This window comes from Drosophila suzukii (assembly GCF_043229965.1).
Source record: "Drosophila suzukii chromosome 2 unlocalized genomic scaffold, CBGP_Dsuzu_IsoJpt1.0 scf_2c, whole genome shotgun sequence".
NCBI lineage: Eukaryota > Metazoa > Arthropoda > Insecta > Diptera > Drosophilidae > Drosophila > Drosophila suzukii.
The window spans coordinates 35,923,387-35,946,020 of NW_027255896.1; the positions used below are offsets into that span (position 1 = coordinate 35,923,387).

Genomic DNA, 22,634 nt, shown 5'->3' on the forward strand with positions numbered 1-22,634 from the left:
TGGATGATGCAGATCAGCTGCTAGCTGCACGAACAGAGAAATGTCTGTTATAAATTTCTAGATTTTGTGTCGCTTGGGGAGCAGTTTACTGCTGGCCTGCCAAATCTCACTAGTCCCCCACCGGCCTGGATATTAGTTCAATAGTCATAACTGTCCAACTGATGCGCCAAATTCTCTGAGGTTAGCCCAAAAAGCTGGCCGAGCCGCACACTGCGGAGGCCTGGAACCCTGGACTAACAATTTCGGAAGGGGCGACGCCGAATCGATTTCTATTATTCGAGGCATACTACTAGATGCTCGATACCCGACTTCACCATTTCTGTGCCGTTTATTTTGGTTGCCACCGATATGGCCTACACATTTTGTGACATTTCCGCTTCCCCATCAACCATTCTACATTCTTGTCGGCTTTTGCAATCCTTTCGCACACAAGCAATTGTGAATAAAAATCCGTTGGGTGTTTTGCGGTTGTTGGCGAACAAAAAAAAATATCTTCAGCGACAATTTAAGCGCTCCGAGACGTACAAAACCAAAAACCAAACACATTTGAACCCCGTGTTTTACTGCACTTTTTGTTGGGAGTTTTATGTAGCCATCTATGGAAGGATTTGGTTTCTATGCTTGGCAGGCCTCCAAAATGTGCCTTTCTTTTCCTTCGTTGCTTAGCTGTAAGCATTATTTTATGAGTTTGCATAAAATGTGGTTTTTGTGCCCATTTTTCTTTCGCCCCTCTGCGGTATATGCTGCGATTGCCAAGGACGTTGTCGGCTATTGATTTTATTTCCAGTCACATCTTATCTGTGCGAGCACCAGGGTAGGCCATATGAACTAAACGGCTTCTAACGTATTTGGTGACGTCGCTCCGTGCTCCATTGTTAGTGCATTTCCCTTGGGGATGCGCTGACTTAAAAATTAATTAAATTCTGCCCTTCCATCTAGTTTGCGACAATTATGGGCCACGATATCGGTGACGTCAGACTACGACAGCCCGCATTTATTGATTTCACATAACGATCTACTAAATCGGTACTTACCGTAAAACTACTTGAGGCACCTGCACGAATAAAGCCAAATTTTTCTCCCTTATAATGACACGTGATTTTAATCGACATACATAAGGCAACCCGAGAAGTTCTGAGTACTTAACGCAACCGTTTAGCAAGCAGAAAGTCGCACAATAACTCAACATTGCCGGTAAAAACAATTTGTCCAAATCGGTTCTGGCGATAGCTATAAAATGCAAATGCAACCCCAGGCAGGAGATTCCATTGATCAAAGGCGGATGCAACAAGAGCGTTTTCTAGTGCCACTCAACAGCAAGAGGACAGCGGCCATCCCAATCACAAATTAAATTCAATCCCCTATTTATGCCCGGGTTTGAGGGCGAAGTAACTGCGGCGATGTGCTGGGTAGCCTGCAGGTAAAATAAACTATTATTTATAACGGCTATAAGAGTTTAATGGTGGCAATGCTGTCCACCAAGCAGTAGCAATGTCCCGAGACCGGCATCAGTGCAAGGGATAACTGGATGTGTCACGGACTCCCGCCGCTTAATCGTATGGGAAGGAGAAACATTTTCGGCCAGACAATCTTTGTGCCGACCGTTCCACTTTGACCTGCGCCCTTAGGGGCCCCTTTTTGATGGCAAAGGGTTCGCTCTACATTTGAGCCCTGCCTCAAGCCGCAGCCGAAGTAAAGACAGAATGAAAGAAAGAATTTCGGGGTGGAAAGCTCTTAGCGTTGATGCTAAGTCAAAGAAAACTTCTGCCCAACCTCTGCTGAGAGCCCATTCAAGTTAAAGTTTGAAGCTAGCTTCGATTTTTCAACACTCCCAACTAGTGCGAAGCAACAGCAATAGTGGTGAGGATCAGTCAAAACAATTTAGAAAAAATAAATCTCATATTTCTTAAGAAATAATAACAGAGTAACGGATTTCCTTGGATGCAGGCCTTGATTTTACAAGGGATGCACACCATACCATTTTTGGAACCATGTCTTATTAAACTTCTTAGGCTCTAGCTGCCGAAATCGCAAACAGACGCAGCTGAAACTTTTCAAGTGTCGGCGTTGTGTTGCTGTTCTCAGGTAATTAATTCCATGCTAAAGGCAAAAATGCTTAAAGGTTTCTGCAGTGAGTTGCGGTCCAATATAACTGAATTTAGTTTTAGGGTGTACTGATGAAATTTTTTTACCCCAAATATGATTGAAAGGACCTCCTTCTCAATTCGGCTGCATCAAACTTGGTGAACTCGGTTTTCGATGCGAAGGCTATTGGTTTTTCCTTGCCTTCTGGATATATCTGTGATGCATCTGTGGCTAAAACAAGCGAAAGATTTTCCTTGAAATGCTCAGTATGCTTTTTCAAAGCTGGAAAAGCTTGCTGTTGTTCTGATCCAAACTTAAAGGGAATTTTTTTCTAAGCAATTGATCTCTGTTTTACATTTTAAATGTAATAAATTATAAAATGTTATAAAATTATAAATGTTACAAAATTTATTCCAGTCTGGCTACACTCATAGAAATTTTACTGAACAATCGCCCTAAAAACAAGGAAAATCGGCCTAAAACGGGGATCAATGGCGACTGGGTAACAAAATAAGGGCAACATTTTCGAAAAATAGGCATGTATTGGTCTTCTACTTAGGGCAATTTTTCTGTTTTCAAAGGTAAATACCCTTAACACATGAACAAAAATTGTAAGCATCAAGTGTTGTAGCTGGAAAAAACCGGACAAACAGCTGTCCAACAAACAAAACAGTGAGTAAGAGCTTTGGAAATATAGAATATCCCATATTACAAGGTCCCATCGAAAATTTTAAAAACTAGGGAAGCTATCGTATTTCGCTAGGGTGGCATCATTGGCAAAGTCTCAAAAGAGATCGACAGAGCAAATGGTGTCTCTATATACAGTGGCGGACACAAGTCTACGAACGACCCCCTATTTTGAAGTTTACCCACACCTATAGATTTTAGAGGAGAGGTGCAGTTTTGTTTTAAATAATAATAATATACCAAAACCAAAATGTTATTCTTATTCATAAACAACTTTTAAAGTTACAAACTAAAAACTTAAAAAAAGGCACAGACAATAGTGTACATACGATTTGTTTGACAGCTGTTTGTCCTGTTTTTTCCAGCTAAAACCTTACGGCAAAGTACCGTTTAGTTATACCCGTTACCCGTAGATTAAAAGGGTATACTAGATTCGTCGTAAAGTATGGCAGAAGGAAGCGTTTCCGACCCCATAAAGTATATATATATTCTTGATCAGGATCACTAGCCGAGTCGATCAAGCCATGTCCGTCTGTCCGTCCGTCCGTCTGTCCGTCTGTCCGTATGAACGCTGAGATCTCGTAAACTATACAAGCTACAATACTGGGATTAGGCATGCAGATTCCTGAGATTCCTGCGCAGCGCAAGTTTGTTTCAGCAGAGTGCCACGCCCACTCTAACGCCCACAAGCCGCCCAAAACTGTGGCTCCTACAGTTTTGATGCTAGAATAAAAATGTTAACTGCAATGTATTGTTCTCGTCAATACCTATCGAAAACAAAGTTTTCCACGCCCACTCTAACGGCCACAAGCCGCCCAAGCCTGTGGCGCCCACAATTTCCATGCCAGATAAAACTGTTAGCTGAAGTGTAATGGTCTCTTAAATACCTATCGATTGATCCAAAAAAAACGCTTAAATCTGTGTACCGGAAGTAGGTGGCGCATTTTAATGTCGCTTTGCTGCTAGCATATCTCCATTTCCCTTTGGTCCCTTTAGCTGAGTAACGGGTATCTGAGAGTCGGGGTACTCGACTATAGCCTTCTTCCTTGTTTTGTTTTATGGTTTGCTTAGTATTTGGCGTTGGTCTTATTTCATTTCATCACTTGAAGAACGATACAATCGCGAAAATGTCTCCCCGAAAGAAAATATATCTTCCTGTTCGAAAATTAGTTGTAAAACATAGGAAAGAAAAGAAATCTTTCGCCGAAATAGTTATATTGTTAAATTTAAGCAAATTAGTTGTAAAACATAGGAAAGAAAAGAAATCTTTCGCCGAAATAGGTAAATTGTTAAATTTAAGCAAATACAATTTGTAAAAATTCCCAAGAATCGAGGAAATTGGAATGTAAGCCGCGCAGTGGTCGTCCAAAAAAGCTTAGTTGTAGGGACATCTCCTTCATCCGCAATGAAGTGAATCAAAACCCCCAGGTATTTGGCCCAGGAGATAGCTGAAAGGTCCAAAATTGTTGTCCCCTCAAGCACAACAACACGGACTCTCAACAATGAAAGATTTTACAGCAGAACTCCTCGCAAGAAACCTCTCATAAGCGAGAAAACCCGTGCACTTCGTTTGGAATTCGCTAAAAAGCATCTAAACAAAGATATGGAGTTCTGGAAAAAGGTTTTATTTACTGATGAGTCCAAATATAATATCTTTGGATACGATGGAAAATCAAAAGTTTGGAGGAAGCCCAATACAGCCATGGATTCCAAGCATCTTATTCCAACCGTAAAGCACGGTGGTGGAAGTGTCATGGTGTGGGGAGCAGTTGCAGGCTCAGGAGTTGGAAATTTGGTCTTCGTCAAGGGTATCATGAATCACTTTCAGTATAAGACCATATTTGAAAATAATTTGAAAGCCTCTGTGGACAAATTAAGTTTCGGTGCGAGCTGGATATTTCAACAGGATTACGATCCTAAGCACTGCTCTATTATGCTCCCCGTTAATTATATTCACCATCACATAGCCCGTATTTAAATATTATAGAGCACGTGTGGGAAATATTGGAACGAAAAATTCGAAACATGCCATATAAGTAGTGCTCCCATGCTTTAAGAGAGGCTCCAAGAGGAGTGGGCCAAAATAACAAGTGAAGAGCTGAAAAATTTGGCTGCTTTAATACCCAGACGATTACAGGAAGTTATTGATGCCCATGGTGGTCCAACAAAATATTAACTGTGTTTCGTAAAGCAATAATATATCATATAAGTGCCAAAAAAGAAATCGTACGTACACTTTTGTCAGTGCCTCTTTTAAGTTTTTAGTTTGTAACTTTAAAAGTTGTTTATGAATAAAAATAACATTTTGGTTTTGGTATATTAATACCATTTAAAACAAAACTGCATAATTACTTTTCCTGTAAAGGCAATAGGAGTGGGTAAACTCCAAAAAGGGGGTCGTTCGTAGACTTTTGTCCGCCACTGTAGATTCTTACTCTATGATATCGCCGAAGTAACTTCTGGAAGTGTCGCCGTAGTCACTTATGGAAGTCACTTAAAAGTGACTTTACATATGTTTGTAGAAGATACCTAGAATAGTCTTATCCAATTCGAAAATCTTGAGTAAAAACATATTTTTTATACTTTTAATATTTTTTATTTATTTTTTGTATAAAGGCTTTGTCCGCTTGTATACACGGTCCTGGCATGTAGGAAATTTTGCTGAACAATGTTATTCAGGTCCAGCTCCGTCGACATAAGAAACTTACCAATAACCATTTCTAAAAGAAGCAAAAACAAAAATTGTTTTTTATTCAGTCAAAGTAAAAATAAACTAGGAGACATTACCTTTTACAATGAAATATGTTAAGAATCGTTGGATGCTGGGTTTCTCCGCAGTTACACGACACGTAATGTCCACAGCTGGCTTTTCCGTAAATAGCTTTAAATAATCGTACAGCTCACGATAAGCACGTAATTTCGCACCCTTTGCTGATTGGGTCATTTAAATATGTTAAGCCATTAAAGACATTTAGAAAAAAAGCTAAATTTTTAAAACGCACAAATTTGATACAAAACCGCGTCGTCACAAAGTGGACTGCCGTCCACAGTCATATTAGTTTTCACATTCCCTGCAAGCAAAAGGGCGATATTTCTATCGCCTGTCGTCCAGGAGTCACTTCTTAGTAACTTCTGCGCGATAGAAAGATGATAGTACACATTTTACAAAAACAAAATTAATGGAAAAAAAACAAGCCATAAAAAGAGGTCGCAATAGTTTTCCGTTACCCCTTTTTTTTTGAAAATTTGTTGGTCTTCCTTTTGACCCACGTTATTATTTTTCGCCAAAGCGTTATTTCGTTGCGCGATTTGTCTGTGTACAGTGCGGTTTTGTATAAATTTTGTGAGTTTTAAAAATATTGCTTTGTTTTTTTTAAATGTTATTGATTGCTTAACATATAACTTATGCCCCTCAACAAAGGGTGCGAAATTACGTGCCTATCGTGAGCTGTACGATTATTTAAAGCTATTTACGGACAAGCTAGCTGTAGACATTACTTGGCGTGTAACTGCGGATCTAACGATTCTCAACATAAGACATTGTAAAAGGTAATGTCTTCTAGTTTATTTTTACCTTTACTGAACAAAAAATAATTTTTGTTTCTGTTTCCTTTAGAAATGGTTATTAATAAATTTCTTATGTCGACGGAGCTGGACCTAAATAACATTGATCAGCAAAATTTCCTACATGTATACGTGTATACAAGCGGACAAAGCCCTTATACACAAAATAAATGCAAAATATTGAAAGTATAAAAACTATGTTTTTATTCAAGTTTTTCCAATTGGGAAAGACTCTTCTAGATATCTTCTACAAGCAAATGTAAAGTCACTTCGGAGTGACTTCCAGAAGTGACTACGGCGACACTTTTAGAAGTTACTTCGGCGATATCGCATTCGGATCGCGGAGGTGACCCCCATCGGGAAGAAATGTGCCACTTCGGCGGCACTTCTCGGAGACACTTCCAGAAGTAACGCAGAAGTGACTTCGAGAAGTGTCGCCGAAGTGGCACATTTCTTCCCGAAGGGAGACACTTCCGCGATCCGAATGCGATATCGCGGACGATCGTTTTCATCTTCTAGAATTCACTTAATAGTGCCTTCCGCGATAGAAAATGCTTGCAGGGTTATAAGTGAGCGAGCAGAGGATGGGCAGAACACTTCCCTATGCTCACTACATAGGCCGCTGCCGACCACTGCATTAAAGTGAAATGGCGTGCTATTAGTGTGAACTTGGTTGAATTTACCCAAAAGACTGCGTATGTTTTGATAATTAATTGTAAAAAGTAACCTAGTTTTTTGAACCGGTAATATTGGGAGTCTGGTTCGGGACTTTAGGCAAAAATTTATAAACAATAGTGTCAATGCTTCTGAAAGAAAACAGTCTAAAAGAAAAATTTTTTATGAGAAAATTTTAAACTCGTGGTTAAAATTAAATTTGTTATTAATGAAATTATCAGGATTAGCATTTAACTCGTAGCACAGATTATTTTTGACGGCGTCTGGCGTAGTACCACTTGACATGAGAGAAACAAATATAGCTTTCCGAACTTTGACTGAGCGCAATGGGCGAGCAACAGACATTAACGGCAAATCACCGAGTTTCGGAACATTTCCAGAGCGTTGGGCAAGGTTCCAGCAGTTCCAGAGGGGGGCAAGGTGAAACTTCCGTAAGTGGTCGCGGTGCGGTGAAAGACGTGCTAGGAGCAGCATGATCAACGGCGTACGAGGTTCGGAGGGCGGTGCATTGTCGGCAATGAAATCAACGTTTAGTTGACTATTACGAACTTTCCGTCTGGGTGAATCGCTTATGTCAGTGAGGACATTAATTTGAGACCGAATCTTTTGGATCCCAGGTCTCTGAAGTATTGTTTTGTCATGAAGAACAAGACCAGTAGAATTTGCTGCGTTTCCCAACAATATAATTTTACTCTACGAGTAACGGATATAATGACCATTTGATATGGTACTTTTAATGTTTAGAGGTCAGTTGTAGAGTTGTAAACTAAACTAAGAGTTGTAACACAAATAACTAAATAATAAATAACAATTAACAACAGCACCATATATATATATAAATAATTTTTCTTAATAAATTTATACTAAAAATTTTTTTGTTTTCTTACTTGTGATCTAGGTGTTCAACTCTACCAGGCCCTGCCATGATCCTTCTTGGAGAATTTTGGCCGTACACTAGTGTTATCTTTTCTTAGTGTCAAAGTGTCGATTAGGGTAGCGCTTTTGAAGGACGCCATATATAATGTCGAAGTTTGTCTGTTCAGTGTGCACTTACACAGCCGAACAGAGCAGTCTTTTTCACTGTTTGATTGCTTGATTTATCCAGGACTTTATTGGAAAAGTTTGATTGGAGTTCTCACTACTCAAGCGGTCGCTCCAGATCCAAGGCTGCGACTAACTCTGCAGTCGCTCTGATTGCTTTATTTTGCGAAGAAATAATTGGCGGCCGAAGTGTATCGCGACTGACGTCAGTTCGCTGTAACCATAAATTATACATGCACACGCCAATAAGGCACAATTTTGAAGTCTTTAAATATTAATGGCCCTTCTCAAAACCATAGTCAAACAATAAATAGCAAACGTTCGTAAAAAAATTTGTATCAAAAATGTATAAGAAACCAAAATAGCGTTGCCGTGAGGCGTAGTTGTATTTTGACTCTATTAATAATAAACATTCTGTCAAACCTAAAAAAATCAACAACAAAAATAGAAAGCTATAGTTGAGAGCATCGATTATCATGTACCCGTTACTCATCTTACTTATTTTACTTATTAAATAATGGTCCGATTTTTCACGTCGATATTGAGAAATAAAATAAAAATGTAGACGCTACAAACTTTTGCGACTTGTGGGCCCTAGAGTCTTTTTTAAGCCAGTCGACAGGTGTTGACGAAACCAATACACTTCAGCTAAAATTTGTATTCTAGCAATAAAACTGTGGGCGCCAGAGTTTTTCGGTGGCTTGAGGACATTAGAATTCCAGTGAAGTCTTAAAACCTTGACCGCGTTTCATAACAATCTTGCTTCAAAGTCTACGTGACCGATGCGGCTGCTGTTCGACACCCATTTTCTAAGCATAATGCGTCTTTGATGTCAGAGCCGGTAAAGACATTATCATTGTTGTTGTTGTTGACAATACATATTTTTTTTTTCCTAAAATAGGCATGTATTGGTTTTACATTTAGGGCGGTTTTCCCTAAATCTAGTTCGAATTTTCTTAAATCAAGGGCGATTTTTCTGTTTTCAAAGGTAAATACCCTTTACATATGAAACAAGGAAGAACGCTGTAGTCGAGTACGTCGACTATCAGATATTCGTTACTCAGCTAAAGGGACCAAGGGGAAATGGAGATCTGCAAGTAGCAAAGCGAGATTAAAATGCGCCACCTACCGGCGGTAGACAGATTTAAGCGTTATGGGCGTTAGAGTGGGCTTGGAAAATTTTTTGGATCAATCGATAGGTATTGACGAGGCCAATACATTTCAGTTAAAACTTTTTATCTAGCATGCAAATTGTGGGCGTCACAGGTTTTCGCGGTTTGTGGGCGTTTAAGTGGGCGTGGCAAACTTTTAGGTCAATCGATAGGTATTGATGAGAACAATACATTTCAGTTAAAATTTTCTATCTAGCATCAAAACTGTAGGAGTTACAGTTTTGGGCGGTTTGTGGGCGTTAGAGTGGGCGTGGCAGTCTACTGAAACAAACTTGCGCTGCGTAAGAAGATCAGGAATCTGTACGCCAAATCCCAATAGCCTAGATCTCATAGTTTCCGAGATCTCAGCGTTCATCCGGACAGACAGACGGACAGACGGACATGGCTAGATCGACTCGGCTAGTGATCCTGATCAAGAATATATACACTTTATGGGGTCGGAAACGCTTCCTTCTGCCTGTTACATACTTTCCGACGAATCTAGTATACCCTTTTACTCTACGAGTAACGGGTATAATTATTACGGACTGTAACGCTTTTACCATGACCATGAAGAAGAAAGAGATCCCGCTCAGAGTATCTAGATGGGCGATGTACCTACAAGATTTCGTCTACGAAATAGAACACAGGTCAGAAGATGAGACATGTCGATGCGTTGAATAGGGTGTCATGTTATACGTTGACTGACGGTTTGTTTCATCGATTGCGGGAAGCACAGCTATTAGATGATTGGACAAAAGTGCTCAAAAGTGTCGTTGAGACCAAAGGTTACGTAGAGTGGTCGATAGCTCCGCAGAGAGCATCCTTGTGAATGCGAAGGTTGGAAGGCAAGAAGAGTTCCTTACACCGATAGACAAAGGAGACAAGCCGCTCGTCACATACCATGTCGATCATGTTGGCCCGATGGGGTTGCCCAAATAACGATATAATCACATTTTCGTGATTGTAGATGCCTTTCCCAAGTATGTATGGTTTTATGTTACGCGAATCAAAGGGGTTGATGAAGTTGAGACTTGATTGGAGCGCCAGGCTGTTTGCTTTTTAAATCCGCACAGGATAGTTTCAGATCGTGGAGGTGCATTCACATCCCACTTGTTCAAGGAGTACTGCGATAGGGAGAATATCCAACATTTGCTGATTGCAACAGGCGTACCAAGGGGAAACTGACAAGTAGAACGCATACGTAAAATAGTTGTTCCAATGCTGTCCAAACTAAGTCTAGAAAATCCATGGTGCTGTTATAAGCATGTAGTAAGGTACAGCAGATCATAAACAACACGGAGCCTAGGAGTTTCACCATTCAAACTGCTTACAGGTCTAGATATGCGTATCTGAGGAGATGTCCAACTCAAGTCGTTGATGCAGGATTGTTTGATTTCGGAGTTAGATGATGAACGCCACAAACTGAGGAAGGGAGCAAGGGAGAACATAAAGAGTATCCAAGCGGAAAACAAGAAAACTTTTTATGAAAAAGAAAGGTAGAAAAGAAGTATGTTACCAGATTGAAATTGAATGGAAAATACCTAGGGCCGTATAAAGTAGTCAAATTGGTAACCAACCGTCGCAGAGTATATGAAGGCCCTCGGGACGAGTTCTGCGTCTGGAGGGCCGATGGTGGGATGCGGTTGTGGAGAGACAAGGACCACCTACTGATCTTTCCCTTCCTGCACTCGAAAGTTTTAAGTAATACTCGACAATCCTAAGTAATACTCGATGCCCACTTGCAAATTGAGTGAAAAGTGGCAACGCAGTGCCATACTCTCGGTGCCAGAATCTCGCAAAATACAGATCTTTAGCATACGTATATTTTGTAAAACCTAAGTTAATCAGTCGATTGTGAATAAAACATTTCATCATACCATTTAAAGTTAGCTTTATCTTTTCTGAAAAGACCCTGCATATATATATGTCGGAGATAATTAATTTCACTCTCCTTGTTGCAACAACAATTGCGCCACACTCGGCTAAGGTGAGTTCCCACCTAGCCACGTTCTTGAAAGCCTTAAACGGTCTTAGAAGATCACACTTCTTTCTCTCAACTCTTTATTTCTATTGACAGGTTTCTCTCCGTTACATTGATTTTATTTTACATTATATATTAAAATTATTAATTCTCTCGACACGCCTATCCTGATTATCACACTATACAGTTTTCCACAAACTAATATCATAAGTCTTAGCTCTGTCAACTTGCATCTCACCTCCATTTATTCTATTCATGATATCAACTATGCCATATGCAATTATCCGTTATCAGTGCCAAGTCAACGCGAGCCTCAACTACTTTGTTTATCGTTTTCGAGGCCTCTGGAATAGGATTTCGTGATAGGCAGTCTACATGTGCCATTTGAGTTCCCTTTCTATATTCTACGCTAAAATCGAATGCCTGCAAGAACGCCCACCATCGGTGTACACGTGGTGTCAGTTCTGTATTCAGAGAATCGAGGAACAAACTGTCTAAAATATGAAGCCAAGCCTATAAATTTTCTTAACTGCTTGGCAGTAGTTGGTTGGGTTTACTTTCGCCATCTTTAATATAAAACCCGAGATACTCTATTCCTGTCTTGAAGAATGTGCACTTCTCTATGTTGAATGAAAATCCGGCATCTGACAAGGCTTTAAGCACAACTTTCAGTCTGGTAGAAGATTCTTCTTTGGAGTTTGCAACTATCAACACATCATCAATATAAAAAATAGCATACGAGTATGACAAGTCACCTAAGGCTCGTACTATCGCTCTTTGAAATACTGACGAAATTCTGGAGTCACGAAAGCTGTTTTCTCAATGGAATCAGTGTGAATCGGTATCTGATCAACTCCGCTGGCCATGGCCAAACTGCTAAAGTATTTACTACCACGTAATCATCTATCTGATCTGATATTTACTATGTTTATGCTAAGGGTTTCATGATTTCTTGAAAGCGTGAATTCATGCATTTTATCAATCTCAGTTGACAGAAATGCCGGACCGGTGGAAAATGGTGTTAGGGATTATTAAACCGATTATTTTTTTCGATTCGCATGAACTAATCTTGCTAGTATTAAAGATAAAGTGTGTGCAAGCCAGTAGAACATTTTTTTTACCATCAAAATAAAAGATAAAAACTAGTTTCCATTGGCACTGAATTAAAAAATAATTTGTTAAAAGTAAGGTGTGTTTATGTATTTATATCGATCTGGCAACTCCGATAATTATATAGAGTTACCGGAGTTTAATTGTGACTATTTCACGCTTTCAGGTTGAATTCATAGTCAACTTTCGTGTGTTGCCGAATTCACGAAATGGCGTTTATGCACACACGAATCGGCTGAAATCGCGAAATGAAAGCGTGAATTCGGCATCGCATAAACACAGTAATTAATGGCAATGGATACTTATCAGACACCGTATTCGCATTCAATTCGCGAGAATCAATGCACAGTATATCACTGCCATCTTTCTTTTTAACTAAAAGCATAGGACTAGCGAATGGAGAGCTACTTGGGCGGATGACATTGCTTTCAATTATTTGTTGAATTTTGTCCGTAACTATTAGTTTTTCTTTTGCACTTAATCTATTCGGACGCCTTTGTACAGTCTTATGTTCATCAATTAGACGAATTTCTAATTCTTCTGTAGTTATACGCCTGTGTGGAATGCGAGTTATGAATCTATCTAAGAATTCATTTAAAATATTTCTTAATATTAACTTATCATTATCAGCTAGTTCCACAATATCGTTAACCAGATTTTCTAAGATGCTTATCGAAGTTTCATTACTCACTACATGGACAATTTGATTCATATACATTGTGAATTTGTTTGCATCTACCATGACACAAAAACTAGCGGCAATATTTCTCGACCAATTATATTATCGTACTTAAGGTAGTTATACATTACTACATGAAAAAGGACTTCTACATTAAATTCGGAAATATTTACAGTTGCCAATATTTGTAAGTTACTTTTAACAATGTTATCACCTATTCCTCTTAGAACTACCGTATTATAAATCCTTTTTCCAGCCAGCTTGTTGCAGAGTTTTTCCTTGACCAAAGAGCATTCGGCACCCGAATCGAAGAAGAAGATAAAACTCTCACCCATTTGCTTCATAATACCAGTTGGCTCCAACACTGCACACATGTCGACTCGCTTCTCGTTGTTGTAGTTGTGCGTCGAAGTCGTTCCCTTCGTACATGCAGATGCAATGTGAACAGGATTGCCACACTTAAAGCAAGTAACTCCTGACCTCTCTCGTCCAGTGAAAGGTTTGCCAGTATGATGAATTGGTTTTGCGTCGTTTCTCTCTTCTCCCTTCTTCTTACGGCATTCAAACGCTTTATGTCCCATCTTGCCGCAATAATGACATTTGATTTGCGCCTGCGCCTTAAACCTCTTCTTGTCCGGTCCTTGATCCAATCCAGAGTTGTCACTCACTTTGCTGAACGCAAACGCCTTTAAGAGTTGCTGCAGTTCATTCCTAGTTTTTATGTTTGTAGTGAAAACGGAACTTTGCAGCCTGGGATCGGTTTGGGACGTGATGGCCAACACTAAAGAAACAGCTATCTCCTCTTGGCTCATTCCTTTCCACTTCGTCAGCAGTGACGTCACCAGCCTGCTGACATATACTGACAAGGACTGGCCGTCCGTTGAGAATGTTGAGCAATACGGCAGACGGTGGCTCGATGCCTTCATAGCGGGGTAAAAACAAATCCTTGAATTCCAGCCATGACATTCCAGCGAAGCAAATTTGGGATAGCCATTGCGAAGAGTTTCCAAGCAGCAATTTGCAAAGCGCCATGACTTGTGCTCCGCCTTCCAGTGGACGCACGGATATGATCATATTCTCGGTTTTACACCACGCTGCGGCATCGGCACATCAGGATTAAACATAGGCAATGTCACCGAAATATTTTGCGAGGCTGCAGCCGATGTTGTTTTCTTAATAAGATGCGCAGCGAGTCGCAATTGTTTTTGTTTCCCGTTTGAAGGTTCTCGAAAGAAAGAATCCTGAACACTTTTCTACTCTGCACAACTCTACCGTGCCCATGTCATTCTTTTAATTTATTCTCTAGGCCCTTTAATTTCACTCTCCTTTTTGCAAAAACAATTGCGCCACCCTCGGCTAAGGTGAGTTCCCACCTAGCCACGCTCTTGAAACCTTTAAACGGTCTTAGAAGGTCACACTTCTTTCTCTCAACTCTTTATTTTTATTGACAGGTTTCTCTCCGTTACATTGATTTTATTTTACATTAAATATTAGTATTATTAATATCAATAATAATAAGAAGAAGAGAGTGAAGTGTGTAGTCGAGTTATTTATCACGCTCCGAGAAAAGATTCGCTTCTTAAGACACCCGCACCATAAAAAACACAAACTTAGGTCCAAACGTCGATGCTGTGCTCACTGACCGCAGAAAACACGGAGGATCCGTAGTGGACCAGCGTACCTCACGAAAATCAGCATTTACTTTTGCAGAAAGCTGATCTCGGTTTTCACTCATTTTTTCGGCGAAAGTTGTGGAAAACCGGGAAAAGGCAGGAAAGCGCGGATGAGTTGAACCGGCGTGGGAAGAAGTAAACAATACTAGAGGTGGTAACCATCAGCTGGTCGCAGCCGCAGTGAGATGCCTAACACTCAACGAGAACGTTGAACATATAGGGTAGCGGCCACCACGGAAGGGCGCTAGGTACCTTTTTTTTATTAAAATAGAGCATACTGCTAGGCGGGTAAATAATTAGTCATGTCGAGTTCGGATGAAAAAGATAACTACTTATCAACGGTGCATGCATCACAAAAGCGGAAGCTGGAGAGTATGTCCCAAAACATTGCAGGTGGAACATCCTTGAAGGATCTAACATCAGCTATGTCGAAGCTGCTCGACATAAAGTTAAAAAATCTGCCAACTAAATCGGACGTCGAAGGGCTTAAACAAGAGCTGAAAAGCGATTTTGGGGCTATTTCTCTGCAGGTCAAACAGCTTACCGACGACCAATGCGCGGCTCAAAGAAGAGGTTATAAGCACAGATAGAGAAGCGAACCATTAATATATATCTAGAACAACAAAAGAAAAAAAATGTAGTTGTAAAAGGTCTGAAGGTGGAAAAAAACTGCAAATTGACTGTAAAAACTCTGATTGAAGAGAAACTACAATTAAAAAGTTCAAGGGTTTCCGATGTGCGAAAGCTTAATGAGCGGGATGGCAAAATGATGGTTCTAGTGGAATGTGAATCCCAAGGCGGAGAAGGAAGCGGAGAATATTTTAAAGAATGGCCATAAATTGCGCGGAAGTCAGGTGTTCCTTGACAAGGATTTGACATTGGAAAAACAGGCGAATAAAATGGCTCTTTTAGAGCTAAAAAAGTTTCTTCTGGCCATTCGCAGGGAAACAAAAGTAAAAGTCCAAAACGACAGTATTAACGTAGAAGGAAATTGGATGTCCTTTAATAATAATAATGTGCTTATGTGGCAAGGAAAACCAGCTGAAACAAAATTAAAGGAAATATACGGAAACAGTTTGAAAATGATTGACATTAATTATGCGTCCCTAACCCAAAAGTCGAAGTCGAAAAACTAAAAAGAAATAAGAGTAAATGTAGTAGATGTAGTCCTTTGTTAAAATGTAGTAATGTTGCAGGTGCAAATGCGAATGAAGAGGCCGATACCATAAAAAGACTGGAGATCAAAATATTGTCTTATAACGTGGCAGGAATAAGAAATAGGCTTATGTATAACGATTTATTCCAGTACATTGCGTCGTTTCAAATTTTCATTCCATCTGAAACATTCCTTGAAGCCAAATTGGATGCTGTCTAAGTCAAATTTAAAGATTTTGTGCTTAGATAGGTGCCCGCCATCCGAACTAGCGCAAGAGGACGAGCAAGTGGTGGAATGCTATTTGGAATAAAAAAAGGAACTTCACGACCGGAATATAAACAGATTCATAAATGTAGATGAAACCACTATTATCCAACTGAGGATGGTAGAAAATGAAAACCTGCACCTGCCGCCAGTGTATATTAACTGCAATCATTGGGAAAGAGATTCTGGGAAGTTATATGAGGTTTTAAACCATGCTCGACTAAATGAAAGTGCACTGATTATAGGAGATTGTAACGCAAGGCTGGGTGAAGCTCAACTTCATGGATTCGACCAACAGGTAGTCACAAGCTCTTTCAATGAAGCCCGTAATGCCAAAGACAAAGTAACAGACGCCAATGGCCGGCACCTAATGGACTTGGTCGAGCTGTTTGGCTTCACGGTGGTCAATGGAAGGTCGGCAAGCGATCCTTTGGGCGATTACACTTTTATGAGAGGTGAAGCCCGGTCCACCATCGACCAATGTATGGCACGCGGTACATGGATAGAAACTATCAAGGACTTCCAAGTGAGCAGTCAAATATTCTCTGACCATCTCCCGTTGGAAGTTACAGTCATCCTCTCCACAACATCGGTCGCAAGCACAGCGCCGCTTGGACTTCTACCAAGCTTGAACTGGCGAAATTGAGAGAGTAAAAACTATAGGACAAAGTTGGACCGAAACCTGGCAACAAATTGTGTGGCAGATTTGATAACCCCTGACGAAATTGAAGGATTTCTTACAGAGTACATTATCAATGCCGCTAATAATCGAGGACGAAGAAAGCCCAGAGGCTTTAAGCAAGAGTGGTACACGGAGCAGTGTGAGGCAGCTCGAATACTTTCCTTCAACTTGCTAAGGCAGGCCAAATCAACTAACGCAGCAAGGGCAGCGGTAATGTATCATGAAGCAAACGCCGCATACAAGTTAACTTGTCAAAACGCTCGGACGCAATTTTACATTAACCTAGCGAGATCATTGGATTCCATAACAGATAGCAGGGCATATTGGAGTACTATTAGGAAACGCAATGGAAACTCATTTGTAAAATCAATGGAAGTTAATGCAGATGTTCTAGGAAAACATTTCCGTGATCTTCTAGCGCTTCCGGACTGGAAGCTATCGCCTCACTTTGCAATGCCGTGGGTAAAGAATCGTTCTTTAGATGAATGTGTGACAGGACTAGAAGTGGAAAATGTACTTCCAATGAATACCATCGGAATTCATAAAGTACGCTTCTCCTCAATTTAAAGCCAGCCTTGTCACTGCTTTCAACAAGTTCTTGGGATCGGAAACAGTCCCAAAGAGCTTTCAAAAAGCTATAATTTTTCCCATCTTTAAGAAAGGCGACCCGAAAGTGACATCTAACTAACTAACTTTTCAAAATGCGTTAGCTAAAGTCTTCTCGGCGTTGCTACTCGACCGGCTAAAAAACTGGGTAAAAAACAAAAACATTCTTACTGAATTCCAAGCCGGTTTAAGAAAAGGATATTCGACAGTAGACAACATTTTCAGTCTTACAAGTATAGCAAGGTCATATATCGATGGCGGGAAAAAGTTATACGCGTACTTTGTAGATTTCAGAGCTGCCTTTGACTCTATAGACAGAAGAACCCTAAACTACAAGTTCAGCAATATCGGCATATCAACGGCATTTTTGAACGTCCTACAAAGCTTGTACACGGATAATCTGGCGACAGTATGCGATAGAGAACATCTATCCGAGTGGCTTACCACGGAAGCTGGAGTAAAGCAAGGATGTCTACTCAGCCCCCTCCTGTTTTCCCTTTTTTTAAACGACATAACGGATTGCCTGCCTTGCGGTATTCAAATATGCGGATGCTCGATCAAGGCTCTGCTGTATGCAGATGACATTGTGATCCTCGCCGAATCCCCCGTTGAACTGCAAACAATGATTAATGCTCTGCACAAATGCTGTTTGTTATGGGGATTGTTGGTAAACACCGAGAAGTCGAAAGTTCTGATTTTCAAGAGGCATTGGAGAAGGCTAGACTAAAACGAAAAGTGGAATTTAGGGTCTATTCAGCTAGAAATTGTCAAGTATAAGTATCTGGGAGTCTGGATTCACCACAATGGTCGTTTCAACAACCATTTACAGGAGAAACTTCGAGAAGCAAAACTAGCCATAAACTGCACTCCAATGAGTAGCAAGTACAAACTGTTTAGTGCAGCAATGCGGTCAATCCTTTGTTACGGCGCGCAGGTCTGGGGCATCTCACCTTATGAAGAAGTTGAAAGCCTTCTAAGATTGTTCTTAAAGAAAATATTTCGTCTACCCAGATTTACTCCGAAGAGGATGCTATATCTTGAAACAGGATTTCAGGTATATCCAGAAAGTGGTAACCATGCCCGAACAAAGGCTGCCACGAATTCTAGCGAACTTTCTGGTGCAGGAGCGTAAGGAATGGGTCATAGAATGGGAGACGCTTACCGAGACCTACGGAGAAAGGCTACATTTAGGCGATCCTTCACAATGGACGCAATGGGCGAAAAATATTCTAGCACATATGGACGAAACCTATAGGACTCAGTTCAAAATGGAATCAAGGAGAAGCACAACGCGGATGGCTCATAGGTCCCTTAATTATGATCTGGGCCTTGATAACTATTATACTGACGCTTTCACGGTTGAGAAGATTCGTACCATTTTCATGGCCAGGGTGTGCCCAATCTGCAATATGAGGGAGCAGGAAAACGTCGTGCACTTTATAGGACGCTGCCCCATTCTACGGGAGATCCGCCTGCTGCATTTTGGTAAGGCACAGCTGCAACCGCGGGATGTATTCAATTCGCTGGATGGGCAATGTTGGTCAACTCTCTACAGCTACATCAACCAGGCTCTAAGGTACCGAAACAACATTTTAACGGAAAGCTTTTAAGCACTTCATATTACAAACCCAACACGTAACTCAGCTCACCTAGTTGTTAAACTGATTGGTAGAACGATCTGATATCTGGGGAAGACCCGGGAAGTCAGGTGTAGTACACTGTGCAGTTTTGACACTGGGAAAGCGGAGATCGACAGACGGTTAAAATAACCAAGTCGATATATTTCATTTCCTTTTTTAATTCTTGTTTATATAAAAATTTGTGAATCTTTTTAATTGTACACTTGAAATGCCGTTTGTTCAATGTTTCTTATAAATAAAGAATACTACTACTACTATTACTACTACTCGTACTTTATGGGGTCGAAAACGCCTCCTTCTACTTGTTTCTGAATTGTATTGTTCTCGTCAATACCCATTAATTGACCCAAACAAATATTGTTTACCGCCCATATACCCCGTCGGATCGTCAGGCATGTGGTGCTTGATTCCACAACAATTTCCATCGGAAAAATTCAGGGGTTGGCACCACGTGAACTTTTTCAGGGGGTTTCAGGGGGAATTTTTTCGACGAAGCGTTCGCTGCTCGTGTCCATAGGACAAATTCAGGGGAAAATATTCCCTTAGAAGCGAGCGCAAAGAAATTTATTTTTAAATCAAACTTATATATAAATTTGTTCTCCCCGAACATTAAAAACCCAATCAAGAGGTATAGTTAACGTTGCTAGGAAACGAAATACAATTTTCACTATATTTAAATATGTCAAAATATAAAAACATTAGCAGATTGTAACTCTTAAATTTTCCAAATAATAATGATTTAAATAAATAATAGTGTTTAACGTACAATGACCTTTAAAAGCATATAAATAAATATATTTTAATGCAAAAAGTAAGCAAAAAAAATATTTGTACATATTTCAATATCTAAAAAATACATGTACCGATATCGAAATTTTAAGAATAAGTGATTTCTTGCGTACCAATTTTTTTGAGGCAATTTTGAAGAAATTTTCCCTAGCCAATTCCATTGGAATTATCTATATACAATTCCATAGGAATTTCCTATATCAAATTCCATAGTAATTTCCTATGTCCAATTCCATAGGAATTTTCTATATACAATTCCATAGGAAATTCTTATGTATAAATGCGAGGGACATTCGGGGGGTCAGGCCCCGAAAAAATGAGACCCCCTGAATTTCCCTGTCCTTTTTCCATAGGAATTTCCTATGTAAAGCGGTGGCGAACCTTTCAGTACTGAAAATTTTGGACAGCCTTAATAAAAGAGAATGGACTTTGTCTATAATGGGGACGTGAAACCTGCAGCCCTTTTCCATAGGAAAAATGTCCGACTGGGTAACCATATATTGAGATCCCGGGTAGGTGGCGCATTTTAATCTTGCTTTGCTGCAATAGTAATAGCGTTCTTCCTTGTTTCGATTCAAATAATTTAAAAAACCCTTCAGCTACAAGGACCAAGCAGCTTGTCGACAAAACAGTTATCGGTTTCGAGTGTGTGACTCAGTTGCATGTCAAGTAATTACATGGTTCCTGATTTGAATATTAAAGGGCTTTCCTAAACAAATTTTAGTTCTAGCTTGCACTTAAAATCGGTAACGCTTCGTTCTGCCTGCGACATACTTCCCACCGAATACAATTTTCGTCAACCATAAGCCAACGCATTAGCAGCTGTGGACACTTTAAAATTCCTATCCAACCTCCTAGTAAACTCGAACCAATAAACGCTTCTAGGCTTCAAGACACAAGCTTAATGGACACAAACTTAATAGATACCCAACTATGCCGTCTTAATAAATTAACTAAAATCTCTAGTAAGTAATTAAATTTTTTTTAATCGCATATTCTCTCTACTTATATTGACAATTATTTCTTAGCATAATAATAATAATAATATTTGACGTGTAGATAGGTATTGTTAATGAAAACAAACTCGCATTTAAATTTGTAGAAAATAGTACAAAATGTGGACGCTAGACGGGTTTTATTGTTAAAGTCGTTTGTGGGCGTTAGAGTGGGCGTGGCACTCTGACCTGGCAACAATCTTGCGCTGCGCAGGAAAAGTCTACATGCCAAGTCCCAACACTCTAGCTCTTAAAGTTTCCGAGGTCTCAGCGTTGATACGGACAGACGGACAGTCTGACAGACGAACAGACGGACACGGCTGGATCGACTCGGCTAGTGATGCTGTTCATTAATATATATACTTTATGGGGTCGTAAACGGTTCCTTCTACCTGTTACATACTTTCCGACGAATCTAGTATACCATTTTACTCTACCAGTAACTGATATAAAAATAAGTGTTTTCAAGCCTAGAAAAAAACTTAAAAAGTACACCCCGAAAAGTAAATGTCCTAAAATGCCTACTAGAACTTGAGTTTAATTGACCTAAGCCTTGAGATAAGTCCACGACCTAACATTTTAGGTCACTAATGGCCTTAAATGTAAGCAATTTTTGCCTTGATTTTTGGTAATTGGATGACTAAAAATAGTATTTTTAGGACAATAATAATTTGTTGGAAGTTACAAAAGCATTTTGACACGAAATCAAATCATATGGACTGGGGTCAGGGGGATAAGTGGGGCTTCCCGCCACTCGATGTTCTCGGGGTTTGAAGTTCGAGCTCTGCCCAAAAAGTGAAACTGATATATTTTTCAATACAATAATTATAGTTATAATGGCTATGTTTCCTAAAAACTTACTTTGACATACTCTGGCCCTTGCGGGTATCCGAACCGGGGTCCTCTTACATCAGAGGCTGACGGCTTACCCATTGGGCCATTGCACGGAACGCATGAGTGTGTAAGATCAAGTTATACATAAGTAACGCATCGGACTCCGCAGACAAAATAAAAGTGTGTTTTTTTTTTAGTGAGGTACAATATTATTATGGATATAAAATAATACAAATAAATTGTATTAAAATCATAAGTAAACATTTTTCTTAAATACTTAATTTTCAGGGCATATGTATATATGTATATATATATCAGGTTATAAATACACAGCCCTGCAAGCAAAAGGGCGATATTTCTATAGTCTGTCGTCCAGGAGTCACTTCTTAGTAACATCTGCGCGATAGAAAGGCGATAGTACCCATTTTACAAAAATAAAATATACACGTGTCGCGTAGAAGTAACTTCTAAGTCACTTCTGGACGATAGAAAGACGATAGTACACATTTTACAAAAACAAAAAGGGTCGCAATGGCGAAGAAGTAACTTCTGAGACACTTCTGCACGATAAAACGGCGATAGAACACATTTTACAAAAAAAAAATATACATATAAAGCGTAGAAGTAACTTCTAAGTCACTTCTGAACGATAGAAAGGCGAAAGTACACATTTTACAAAAACAAAAAGGGTCGGGATCGCGAAAAAATAACTTCTGAGACACTTCTGCGCGATAGAAAGACGATAGTACACATTTTACAAAAACAAAATTAATGGAAAAAAACAAGACATAAAAAGAGGTCGCGGTAATTTTTCGTTACCCCTTTTTTTCTGAAAACTTTTTGGTCTTCCTATTGACCCACGCTATTATTTTTCGCCCGAGCGTCATTTCGTTGCGCAATTTGTCTGTGTACAGTGCGGTTTTGTATCAATTTTGGGCGTTTTAAAAATATTGCTTTGTTTTTTCCAAATGTTATTGATTGCTTAACATATTTAAATATCCCCCTCAACAAAGGGTGCG

General features: G+C 39.7%; 1 protein-coding gene and 1 long non-coding RNA gene across 15 annotated transcripts in view; one reads left to right on the forward strand and one right to left on the reverse strand.

The window, feature by feature from the left end:
• The window catches only part of dpr12 (defective proboscis extension response 12), a 348,744-nt gene that overhangs the window by 136,880 nt on the left and 189,230 nt on the right, over nt 1-22,634 (reverse strand). The window lies entirely within an intron of this gene.
• Nucleotides 1-22,634, forward strand: part of LOC139354209 (uncharacterized) — a 33,370-nt gene that overhangs the window by 1,175 nt on the left and 9,561 nt on the right. The gene's annotated exons all lie outside the window — the stretch shown is intronic.